Genomic DNA, 13,491 nt, shown 5'->3' on the forward strand with positions numbered 1-13,491 from the left:
AAACAAAGACAAAATAAATCTATCTATTGGGTTTCACTAAAAAGTCCATTGGAAGACTTGACTATTGTTGTTAAAAGACATAGGCATTCATATTATAGAGCCACAAATCACAATGCAGACTAGTAAAATAGAAAGACGGTTACATGGGATTCAAAGCAATGACAGTCTTAATTTGATAGTGCAAACCCAACACCCTACCAACTGTGCTAACAAGGATGTGCATACCAGTTCATCAATGTATCAGAGATTTAAGTGAATAAGCTACAATGTCCAAGGTACTAAACATGATATATTTTATGGGGTGTCATAAGCAAGCCATTAGAATACTTTCCTACTAAAGTTATAAGACATATGCATTCAATATTTGAGTTAACAAAGAGAAAAAAAAGCTATATATTGGGTTTCACTAAAAAGTCTATTGGAAGACTTGACTATTGTTGTCAAAAGACATATGCATTCATATTATAGAGTCACAAACCACAATGCAGACTAGTAAAATAAAAACATGCTTACATGGAATTCAAACCAATGACCGTATTAATTTGATAGTGCAAACCCATCACCTTACCAACTGTGCTAACCAGTCTGTGCATACCAGTCATCCATTTTATCAGAGATTTAAGTAAATAAGCTACAATGTCCAAGGTAATAAACATGATATATTCTATGGTGTGTCATAAGCACGTCATTAGAATACTACTAAAGTTCTAAGGCATGCATTCAATATTTGAATAAACAAAGATAAAATAAAGCTATCTCTTGGGTTTCACTAAAAAGTCCATTGGAAGACTTGACTTGTTGTTAAAAGACATAGGCATTCATATTATAGAGCCACAAACCACAATGCAGACTAGTAAAATAGAAACATGTTTACATGGAATTCAAACCAATGACCGTATTAATTTGATAGTGCAAACACAACACCTTACCAACTGTGCTAACCAGTCTGTGCAAACCAGCCACACAATTTATCAGAGATTTAAGTGAATAAGCTACAGTGTCAAATGTACTAAACATGATATATTTTATGGGGTGTCATAAGCAAGTCATTAGAATACTTTCCTACTAAAGTTATAAGACATATGCATTAAATATTTGAGTAAACAAATAGAAAAAAAAGCTATCTATTGGGTTTCACTAAAAAGTCCATTGGAAGACTTGACTATTGTTGTTAAAAGACATAGGCATTCATATTATAGAGCAACAAACCACAATGCAGACTAGTAAAATAAAAACATGGTTACATGGGATTAAAACCAATGACAGTCTTAATTTGATAGTGCAAACCCATCACCTTAACAACTGTGCTAACCAGTCTGTGCATACCAGTTTACCATTTTATCAGAGATTTAAGTGAATAAGCTACAATATCCAAGGTACTAAACATGATATATTCTATGGGGTGTCATAAGCAAGTCATTAGAATACTTTACTACTAAAGTTATAAGACATATGCATTCAATATTTGAATAAACAAAGACAAAATAAAGCTATCTATTGGGTTTCACTAACAAGTCCATTGGAAGACTTGATTATTGTTGTTAAAATGCATATGTATTACATTGTATAGAGCCACAAACCACACTAGTAAAAAAAACAAGCTTACATGGGATTCAAATCAATGACAGTCTAAACTTGATAGTGCAAACCCTACACTTTACCAACTGTGCTAACCAGTCTGCACACAAGCCACACAATTGATCAGAGATTTACGTAAATCAGCTACAGTGTCCAAGGTAGTAAACATGATATATTTTATGGGGTGTCACAAGCAAGTCATTAGAATACTTTACTAATAAAGTTAAAAGACATATGCATTCAATATTTGAGTAAACAAAGATAAAATAAATCTATCTATTGGGTTTCACTAAAAAGTCCATTGGAAAACTTGACTTGTTGTTAAAAGACATAGGCATTCATATTATAGAGCCACAAACCACAATGCAGACTAGTAAAATAGAAAGATGGTTACACGGGATTCAAAGCAATGACAGTCTTAATTTGATAGTGCAAACCCAACACCCTACCAACTGTGCTAACAAGGATGTGCATACCAGTTAATCAATTTATCAGAGATTTAAGTGAATAAGCTACAATGTCCAAGGTACTAAACATGGTATATTTTATGGGGTGTCATAAGCAAGTCATTAGAATACTACTAAAGTTCTAAGACATGCATTCAGTATTTGAATAAACAAAGATAAAATAAAGCTATCTATTGGGTTTCACTAAAAAGTCCATTGGAAGACTTGACTTGTTGTTAAAAGACATAGGCATTCATATTATAGAGCCACAAACCACAATGCAGACTAGTAAAATAGAAACATGCTTACATGGAATTCAAACCAATGACCATCTTAATTCTGATAGTGCAAACACAACACCTTGCCAACTGTGCTAAACTGTCTGTGCATACCAGCCACACAATTTATCAGAGTTTTATGTGAATAATCTACAGTGTCCAAGGTACTAAACATGATATATTTTATGGGGTGTCATAAGCAAGCCATCAGAATACTTTCCTACTAAAGTTATAAGACATATGCATTCAATATTTGAGTAAACAAAGAGAAAAAAAAGCTATATATTGAGTTTCACTAAAAAGTCCATTGGAAGACTTGAGTATTGTTGTCAAAAGACATATGCATTCATATTATAGATCCACAAACCACAATGCAGACTAGTAAAATAAAAACATGCTTACATGGGATTCAAACCAATGACAGTCTTAATTTGATAGTGCAAACCCTACACCCTACCAACTGTACTAACCAGTCTGTGCATATCAGCTACACAATTTATCAGAGATTTAAGTGAATAAGTTACAGTGTCCAAGGTACTAAACATGATATATTCTATGGGGTGTCATAAGCAAGTCATTAGAATACTTTACTACTAAAGTTATAAGAGATATGCATTCAATATTTGAATAAACAAAGACAAAATAAATCTATCTATTGGGTTTCACTAAAAAGTCCATTGGAAGACTTGACTATTGTTGTTAAAAGACATAGGCATTCATATTATAGAGCCACAAATCACAATGCAGACTAGTAAAATAGAAAGACGGTTACATGGGATTCAAAGCAATGACAGTCTTAATTTGATAGTGCAAACCCAACACCCTACCAACTGTGCTAACAAGGATGTGCATACCAGTTCATCAATGTATCAGAGATTTAAGTGAATAAGCTACAATGTCCAAGGTACTAAACATGATATATTTTATGGGGTGTCATAAGCAAGCCATTAGAATACTTTCCTACTAAAGTTATAAGACATATGCATTCAATATTTGAGTTAACAAAGAGAAAAAAAAGCTATATATTGGGTTTCACTAAAAAGTCTATTGGAAGACTTGACTATTGTTGTCAAAAGACATATGCATTCATATTATAGAGTCACAAACCACAATGCAGACTAGTAAAATAAAAACATGCTTACATGGAATTCAAACCAATGACCGTATTAATTTGATAGTGCAAACACAACACCTTACCAACTGTGCTAACCAGTCTGTGCAAACCAGCCACACAATTTATCAGAGATTTAAGTGAATAAGCTACAGTGTCAAATGTACTAAACATGATATATTTTATGGGGTGTCATAAGCAAGTCATTAGAATACTTTCCTACTAAAGTTATAAGACATATGCATTAAATATTTGAGTAAACAAAGAGAAAAAAAAGCTATCTATTGGTTTTCACTAAAAAGTCCATTGGAAGACTTGACTATTGTTGTTAAAAGACATAGGCATTCATATTATAGAGCAACAAACCACAAAGCAGACTAGTAAAATAAAAACATGGTTACATTAGATTAAAACCAATGACAGTCTTAATTTGATAGTGCAACCCCAACACCTTACCAACTGTGCTAACCAATCTGTGCATACCAGTCATCCATTTTATCAGAGATTTAAGTAAATAAGCTACAATGTCCAAGGTAATAAACATGATATATTCTATGGTGTGTCATAAGCACGTCATTAGAATACTACTAAAGTTCTAAGGCATGCATTCAATATTTGAATAAAGAAAGATAAAATAAAGCTATCTCTTGGGTTTCACTAAAAAGTCCATTGGAAGACTTGACAATTGTTGTTAAAAGACATAAGCATTCATATTATAGAGCCACAAACCACACTAGTAAAATAAAAACATGCTTACATGGTATTCAAACCAATGACCGTCTTAATTTGATAGTGCAAACCCAACACCTTACCAACTGTCCTAAACAGTCTGTGCATACCATTCACACAATTTATTATATATTTAAGTAAATAAGCTACAATGTCCAATGTACTAAACATGATATATTCTATGGGGTGTCATAAGCAAGTAATTAGAATACTTTACTACTAAAGTTATAAGAGATATGCATTCAATATTTGAATAAACAAAGACAAAATAAATCTATCTATTGGGTTTCACTAAAAAGTCCATTGGAAGACTTGACAATTGTTGTTAAAAGACATAGGCATTCATATTATAGAGCCACAAACCACAATGCAGACTAGTAAAATAGAAACATGTTTACATGGAATTCAAACCAATGACCGTATTAATTTGATAGTGCAAACACAACACCTTACCAACTGTGCTAACCAGTCTGTGCAAACCAGCCACACAATTTATCAGAGATTTAAGTGAATAAGCTACAGTGTCCAAGGTACTAAACATAATATATTCTATGGGATGTCATAAGCAAGTCATTAGAATACTTTCCTACTAAATTTATAAGACATAAGCATTCAATATTTGAGTAAACAAAGAGAAAATAAAGCTATCTATTGTGTTTCACTAAAAAGTCCATTGGAAGACTTGACTATTGTTGTTAAAAGACATAGGCATTCATATTAAAGAGCCACAAACCACACTAGTAAAATAAAAACATGTTAACATGGGATTCAAACCAATGACTGTCTTAATTTGATAGTGCAAACCCAACACCTTACTAACTGTGCTAACCAGACTGGGCATACCATACACACAATTTATCAGAGATTTAAGTAAATAAGCTACAGTGTCCAAGTACTAAACATAATATATTCTATGGGATGTCATAAGCAAGTCATTAGAATACTTTCCTACTAAATTTATAAGACATAAGCATTCAATATTTGAGTAAACAAAGAGAAAATAAAGCTATCTATTGGGTTTCACTAAAAAGTCAATTGGAAGACTTGACTATTGTTGTTAAAAGACATAGGCATTCATATTAAAGAGCCACAAACCACACTAGTAAAATAAAAACATGATAACATGGGATTCGAACCAATGACTGTCTTAATTTGATAGTGCAAACCCAACACCTTACTAACTGTGCTAACCAGACTGTGCATACCAGACCACCAATGTATCAGAGATTTAAGTGAATAAGCTAAAGTGTCCAATGTACTAAACATAATATATTCTATGGGGTGTCATAAGCAAGTCATTAGAAAACTTTCCTACTAAATTTATAAAGACATAAGCATTCAATATTTGAGTAAACAAATAGAAAATAAAGCTATCTATTGGGTTTCACTAAAAAGTCCATTGGAAGACTTGACTATTGTTGTTAAAAGACATAGGCATTCATATTAAAGAGCCACAAACCACACTAGTAAAATAAAAACATGATAACATGGGATTCAAACCAATAACAGTCTTAATTTGATAGTGGAAACCCAACACCTTACTAACTGGGCTAACCAGACTGTGCATACCAGATGCACAATTTATCAGAGATTTAAGTGCATAAGCTACAGTGTCCAAGGTACTAAACATAATATATTCTATGGGGTGTCATAAGCAAGTCATTAGAATACTTTCCTACTAAATTTATAAGACATAAGCATTCAATATTTTAGTGAACAAAGAGAAAATAAAGCTATCTATTGGGTTTCACTAAAAAGTCCATTGGAAGACTTGACTATTGTTGTTAAAAGACATAGGCATTCATATTATAGAGCCACAAACCCACATTAGTAAAATAAAAACATGATAACATGGGATTCAAACAAATGACAGTCTTAATTTGATAGTGAAACCCCAACACCTTACTAACTGTGCTAACCAGACTGTGCATACAAGACACACAATTTATCAGAGATTTAAGTGAATAAGCTACAGTGTCCAAGGCACTAAACATAATATATTCTATGGGGTGTCATAAGCAAGTCATTAGAATACTTTCCTACTAAATTTATAAGACATAAGCATTCATTATTTGAGTAAACAAAGAGAAAATAAAGCTATCTATTGGGTTTCACTAAAAAGTCCATTGGAAGACTTGACTATTGTTGTTAAAAGACATAGGCGTTCATATTATAGAGCCACAAACCCACATTAGTAAAATAAAAACATGATAAAATTGGATTCGCACCAATGACAGTCTTAATTTGATAGTGCAAACCCAACACCTTACTAACTGTGCTAACCAGACTGTGCATACTAGACACACAATTTATCAGAGATTTCAGTGAATAAGCTACAGTGTCCAAGGTACTAAACATAATATATTCTATGGCGTGTCATAAGCAAGTCATTAGAATACTTTCCTACTAAATTTATAAGACATAAGCATTCAATATTTGAGTAAACAAAGAGAAAATAAAGCTATCTATTGGGTTTCACTAAAAAGTCCATTGGAAGACTTGACTATTGTTGTTAAAAGACATAGGCATTCATATTAAAGAGCCACAAACCACACTAGTAAAATAAAAACATGATAACTTGGAATTCGAACCAATGACTGTCTTAATTTGATAGTGCAAATCCAACACCTTACTTACTGTGCTAACCAGACTGGGCATACTATACACACAATTTATCAGAGATTTAAGTAAATAAGCTACAGTGTCCAAGGTACTAAACATAATATATTCTATGGGATGTCATAAGCAAGTCATTAGAATACTTTTCTACTAAATGTATAATACATAAGCATTCAATATTTGAGTAAACAAAGAGAAAATAAAGCTTTCTATTGGGTTTCACTAAAAGGTCCATTGGAAGACTTGACTATTGTTGTTAAAAGACATAGGCATTCATATTATAGAGCCACAAACCACACTAGTAAAATAAAAACATGATAACATGGGATTCGAACCAATAACTGTCTTAATTTGATAGTGCAAACCCTACACCTTACTAACTGTGCTAACCAGACTGTGCATACCAGACACCCAATTTATCAGAGATTTAAGTGAATAAGCTAAAGTGTCCAATGTACTAAACATAATATATTCTATGGGGTGTCATAAGCAAGTCATTAGAAAACTTTCCTACTAAATTTATAAAGACATAAGCATTCAATATTTGAGTAAACAAAGAGAAAATAAAGCTATCTATTGGGTTTCACTAAAAAGTCCATTGGAAGACTTGACTATTGTTGTTAAAAGACATAGGCATTCATATTAAGAGCCACAAACCACACTAGTAAAATAAAAACATGATAACATGGGATTCAAACCAATGACAGTCTTAATTTGATAGTGGAAACCCAACACCTTACTAACCGGGCTAACCAGACTGCGCATACCAGATGCACAATTTATCAGAGATTTAAGTGAATAAGCTACAGTGTCCAAGGTACTAAACATAATATATTCTATGGGGTGTCATAAGCAAGTCATTAGAATACTTTCCTACTAAATTTATAAGACATAAGCATTCAATATTTTAGTGAACAAAGAGAAAATAAAGCTATCTATTGGGTTTCACTAAAAAGTCCATTGGAAGACTTGACTATTGTTGTTAAAAGACATAGGCATTCATATTATAGAGCCACAAACCCACATTAGTAAAATAAAAATATGATAACATGGGATTCAAACAAATGACAGTCTTAATTTGATAGTGAAACCCCAACACCTTACTAACTGTGCTAACCAGACTGTGCATACAAGACACACAATTTATCAGAGATTTAAGTGAATAAGCTACAGTGTCCAAGGCACTAAACATAATATATTCTATGGGATGTCATAAGCAAGTCATTAGAATACTTTCCTACTAAATTTATAAGACATAAGCATTCAATATTTGAGTAAACAAAGAGAAAATAAATCTATCTATTGGGTTTCACTAAAAAGTCCATTGGAAAACTTGACTTGTTGTTAAAAGACATAGGCATTCATATTATAGAGCCACAAACCACAATGCAGACTAGTAAAATAGAAAGATGGTTACACGGGATTCAAAGCAATGACAGTCTTAATTTGATAGTGCAAACCCAACACCCTACCAACTGTGCTAACAAGGATGTGCATACCAGTTAATCAATTTATCAGAGATTTAAGTGAATAAGCTACAATGTCCAAGGTACTAAACATGGTATATTTTATGGGGTGTCATAAGCAAGTCATTAGAATACTACTAAAGTTCTAAGACATGCATTCAGTATTTGAATAAACAAAGATAAAATAAAGCTATCTATTGGGTTTCACTAAAAAGTCCATTGGAAGACTTGACTTGTTGTTAAAAGACATAGGCATTCATATTATAGAGCCACAAACCACAATGCAGACTAGTAAAATAGAAACATGCTTACATGGAATTCAAACCAATGACCATCTTAATTCTGATAGTGCAAACACAACACCTTGCCAACTGTGCTAAACTGTCTGTGCATACCAGCCACACAATTTATCAGAGTTTTATGTGAATAATCTACAGTGTCCAAGGTACTAAACATGATATATTTTATGGGGTGTCATAAGCAAGCCATCAGAATACTTTCCTACTAAAGTTATAAGACATATGCATTCAATATTTGAGTAAACAAAGAGAAAAAAAAGCTATATATTGAGTTTCACTAAAAAGTCCATTGGAAGACTTGAGTATTGTTGTCAAAAGACATATGCATTCATATTATAGATCCACAAACCACAATGCAGACTAGTAAAATAAAAACATGCTTACATGGGATTCAAACCAATGACAGTCTTAATTTGATAGTGCAAACCCTACACCCTACCAACTGTACTAACCAGTCTGTGCATATCAGCTACACAATTTATCAGAGATTTAAGTGAATAAGTTACAGTGTCCAAGGTACTAAACATGATATATTCTATGGGGTGTCATAAGCAAGTCATTAGAATACTTTACTACTAAAGTTATAAGAGATATGCATTCAATATTTGAATAAACAAAGACAAAATAAATCTATCTATTGGGTTTCACTAAAAAGTCCATTGGAAGACTTGACTATTGTTGTTAAAAGACATAGGCATTCATATTATAGAGCCACAAATCACAATGCAGACTAGTAAAATAGAAAGACGGTTACATGGGATTCAAAGCAATGACAGTCTTAATTTGATAGTGCAAACCCAACACCCTACCAACTGTGCTAACAAGGATGTGCATACCAGTTCATCAATGTATCAGAGATTTAAGTGAATAAGCTACAATGTCCAAGGTACTAAACATGATATATTTTATGGGGTGTCATAAGCAAGCCATTAGAATACTTTCCTACTAAAGTTATAAGACATATGCATTCAATATTTGAGTTAACAAAGAGAAAAAAAAGCTATATATTGGGTTTCACTAAAAAGTCTATTGGAAGACTTGACTATTGTTGTCAAAAGACATATGCATTCATATTATAGAGTCACAAACCACAATGCAGACTAGTAAAATAAAAACATGCTTACATGGAATTCAAACCAATGACCGTATTAATTTGATAGTGCAAACACAACACCTTACCAACTGTGCTAACCAGTCTGTGCAAACCAGCCACACAATTTATCAGAGATTTAAGTGAATAAGCTACAGTGTCAAATGTACTAAACATGATATATTTTATGGGGTGTCATAAGCAAGTCATTAGAATACTTTCCTACTAAAGTTATAAGACATATGCATTAAATATTTGAGTAAACAAAGAGAAAAAAAAGCTATCTATTGGTTTTCACTAAAAAGTCCATTGGAAGACTTGACTATTGTTGTTAAAAGACATAGGCATTCATATTATAGAGCAACAAACCACAAAGCAGACTAGTAAAATAAAAACATGGTTACATTAGATTAAAACCAATGACAGTCTTAATTTGATAGTGCAACCCCAACACCTTACCAACTGTGCTAACCAATCTGTGCATACCAGTCATCCATTTTATCAGAGATTTAAGTAAATAAGCTACAATGTCCAAGGTAATAAACATGATATATTCTATGGTGTGTCATAAGCACGTCATTAGAATACTACTAAAGTTCTAAGGCATGCATTCAATATTTGAATAAAGAAAGATAAAATAAAGCTATCTCTTGGGTTTCACTAAAAAGTCCATTGGAAGACTTGACAATTGTTGTTAAAAGACATAAGCATTCATATTATAGAGCCACAAACCACACTAGTAAAATAAAAACATGCTTACATGGTATTCAAACCAATGACCGTCTTAATTTGATAGTGCAAACCCAACACCTTACCAACTGTCCTAAACAGTCTGTGCATACCATTCACACAATTTATTATATATTTAAGTAAATAAGCTACAATGTCCAATGTACTAAACATGATATATTCTATGGGGTGTCATAAGCAAGTAATTAGAATACTTTACTACTAAAGTTATAAGAGATATGCATTCAATATTTGAATAAACAAAGACAAAATAAATCTATCTATTGGGTTTCACTAAAAAGTCCATTGGAAGACTTGACAATTGTTGTTAAAAGACATAGGCATTCATATTATAGAGCCACAAACCACAATGCAGACTAGTAAAATAGAAACATGTTTACATGGAATTCAAACCAATGACCGTATTAATTTGATAGTGCAAACACAACACCTTACCAACTGTGCTAACCAGTCTGTGCAAACCAGCCACACAATTTATCAGAGATTTAAGTGAATAAGCTACAGTGTCCAAGGTACTAAACATAATATATTCTATGGGATGTCATAAGCAAGTCATTAGAATACTTTCCTACTAAATTTATAAGACATAAGCATTCAATATTTGAGTAAACAAAGAGAAAATAAAGCTATCTATTGTGTTTCACTAAAAAGTCCATTGGAAGACTTGACTATTGTTGTTAAAAGACATAGGCATTCATATTAAAGAGCCACAAACCACACTAGTAAAATAAAAACATGTTAACATGGGATTCAAACCAATGACTGTCTTAATTTGATAGTGCAAACCCAACACCTTACTAACTGTGCTAACCAGACTGGGCATACCATACACACAATTTATCAGAGATTTAAGTAAATAAGCTACAGTGTCCAAGTACTAAACATAATATATTCTATGGGATGTCATAAGCAAGTCATTAGAATACTTTCCTACTAAATTTATAAGACATAAGCATTCAATATTTGAGTAAACAAAGAGAAAATAAAGCTATCTATTGGGTTTCACTAAAAAGTCAATTGGAAGACTTGACTATTGTTGTTAAAAGACATAGGCATTCATATTAAAGAGCCACAAACCACACTAGTAAAATAAAAACATGATAACATGGGATTCGAACCAATGACTGTCTTAATTTGATAGTGCAAACCCAACACCTTACTAACTGTGCTAACCAGACTGTGCATACCAGACCACCAATGTATCAGAGATTTAAGTGAATAAGCTAAAGTGTCCAATGTACTAAACATAATATATTCTATGGGGTGTCATAAGCAAGTCATTAGAAAACTTTCCTACTAAATTTATAAAGACATAAGCATTCAATATTTGAGTAAACAAATAGAAAATAAAGCTATCTATTGGGTTTCACTAAAAAGTCCATTGGAAGACTTGACTATTGTTGTTAAAAGACATAGGCATTCATATTAAAGAGCCACAAACCACACTAGTAAAATAAAAACATGATAACATGGGATTCAAACCAATAACAGTCTTAATTTGATAGTGGAAACCCAACACCTTACTAACTGGGCTAACCAGACTGTGCATACCAGATGCACAATTTATCAGAGATTTAAGTGCATAAGCTACAGTGTCCAAGGTACTAAACATAATATATTCTATGGGGTGTCATAAGCAAGTCATTAGAATACTTTCCTACTAAATTTATAAGACATAAGCATTCAATATTTTAGTGAACAAAGAGAAAATAAAGCTATCTATTGGGTTTCACTAAAAAGTCCATTGGAAGACTTGACTATTGTTGTTAAAAGACATAGGCATTCATATTATAGAGCCACAAACCCACATTAGTAAAATAAAAACATGATAACATGGGATTCAAACAAATGACAGTCTTAATTTGATAGTGAAACCCCAACACCTTACTAACTGTGCTAACCAGACTGTGCATACAAGACACACAATTTATCAGAGATTTAAGTGAATAAGCTACAGTGTCCAAGGCACTAAACATAATATATTCTATGGGGTGTCATAAGCAAGTCATTAGAATACTTTCCTACTAAATTTATAAGACATAAGCATTCATTATTTGAGTAAACAAAGAGAAAATAAAGCTATCTATTGGGTTTCACTAAAAAGTCCATTGGAAGACTTGACTATTGTTGTTAAAAGACATAGGCGTTCATATTATAGAGCCACAAACCCACATTAGTAAAATAAAAACATGATAAAATTGGATTCGCACCAATGACAGTCTTAATTTGATAGTGCAAACCCAACACCTTACTAACTGTGCTAACCAGACTGTGCATACTAGACACACAATTTATCAGAGATTTCAGTGAATAAGCTACAGTGTCCAAGGTACTAAACATAATATATTCTATGGCGTGTCATAAGCAAGTCATTAGAATACTTTCCTACTAAATTTATAAGACATAAGCATTCAATATTTGAGTAAACAAAGAGAAAATAAAGCTATCTATTGGGTTTCACTAAAAAGTCCATTGGAAGACTTGACTATTGTTGTTAAAAGACATAGGCATTCATATTAAAGAGCCACAAACCACACTAGTAAAATAAAAACATGATAACTTGGAATTCGAACCAATGACTGTCTTAATTTGATAGTGCAAATCCAACACCTTACTAACTGTGCTAACCAGACTGGGCATACTATACACACAATTTATCAGAGATTTAAGTAAATAAGCTACAGTGTCCAAGGTACTAAACATAATATATTCTATGGGATGTCATAAGCAAGTCATTAGAATACTTTTCTACTAAATGTATAATACATAAGCATTCAATATTTGAGTAAACAAAGAGAAAATAAAGCTTTCTATTGGGTTTCACTAAAAGGTCCATTGGAAGACTTGACTATTGTTGTTAAAAGACATAGGCATTCATATTATAGAGCCACAAACCACACTAGTAAAATAAAAACATGATAACATGGGATTCGAACCAATAACTGTCTTAATTTGATAGTGCAAACCCTACACCTTACTAACTGTGCTAACCAGACTGTGCATACCAGACACCCAATTTATCAGAGATTTAAGTGAATAAGCTAAAGTGTCCAATGTACTAAACATAATATATTCTATGGGGTGTCATAAGCAAGTCATTAGAAAACTTTCCTACTAAATTTATA

This window comes from Pseudophryne corroboree, chromosome 5, assembly GCF_028390025.1.
Source record: "Pseudophryne corroboree isolate aPseCor3 chromosome 5, aPseCor3.hap2, whole genome shotgun sequence".
Lineage (NCBI taxonomy): Eukaryota > Metazoa > Chordata > Amphibia > Anura > Myobatrachidae > Pseudophryne > Pseudophryne corroboree.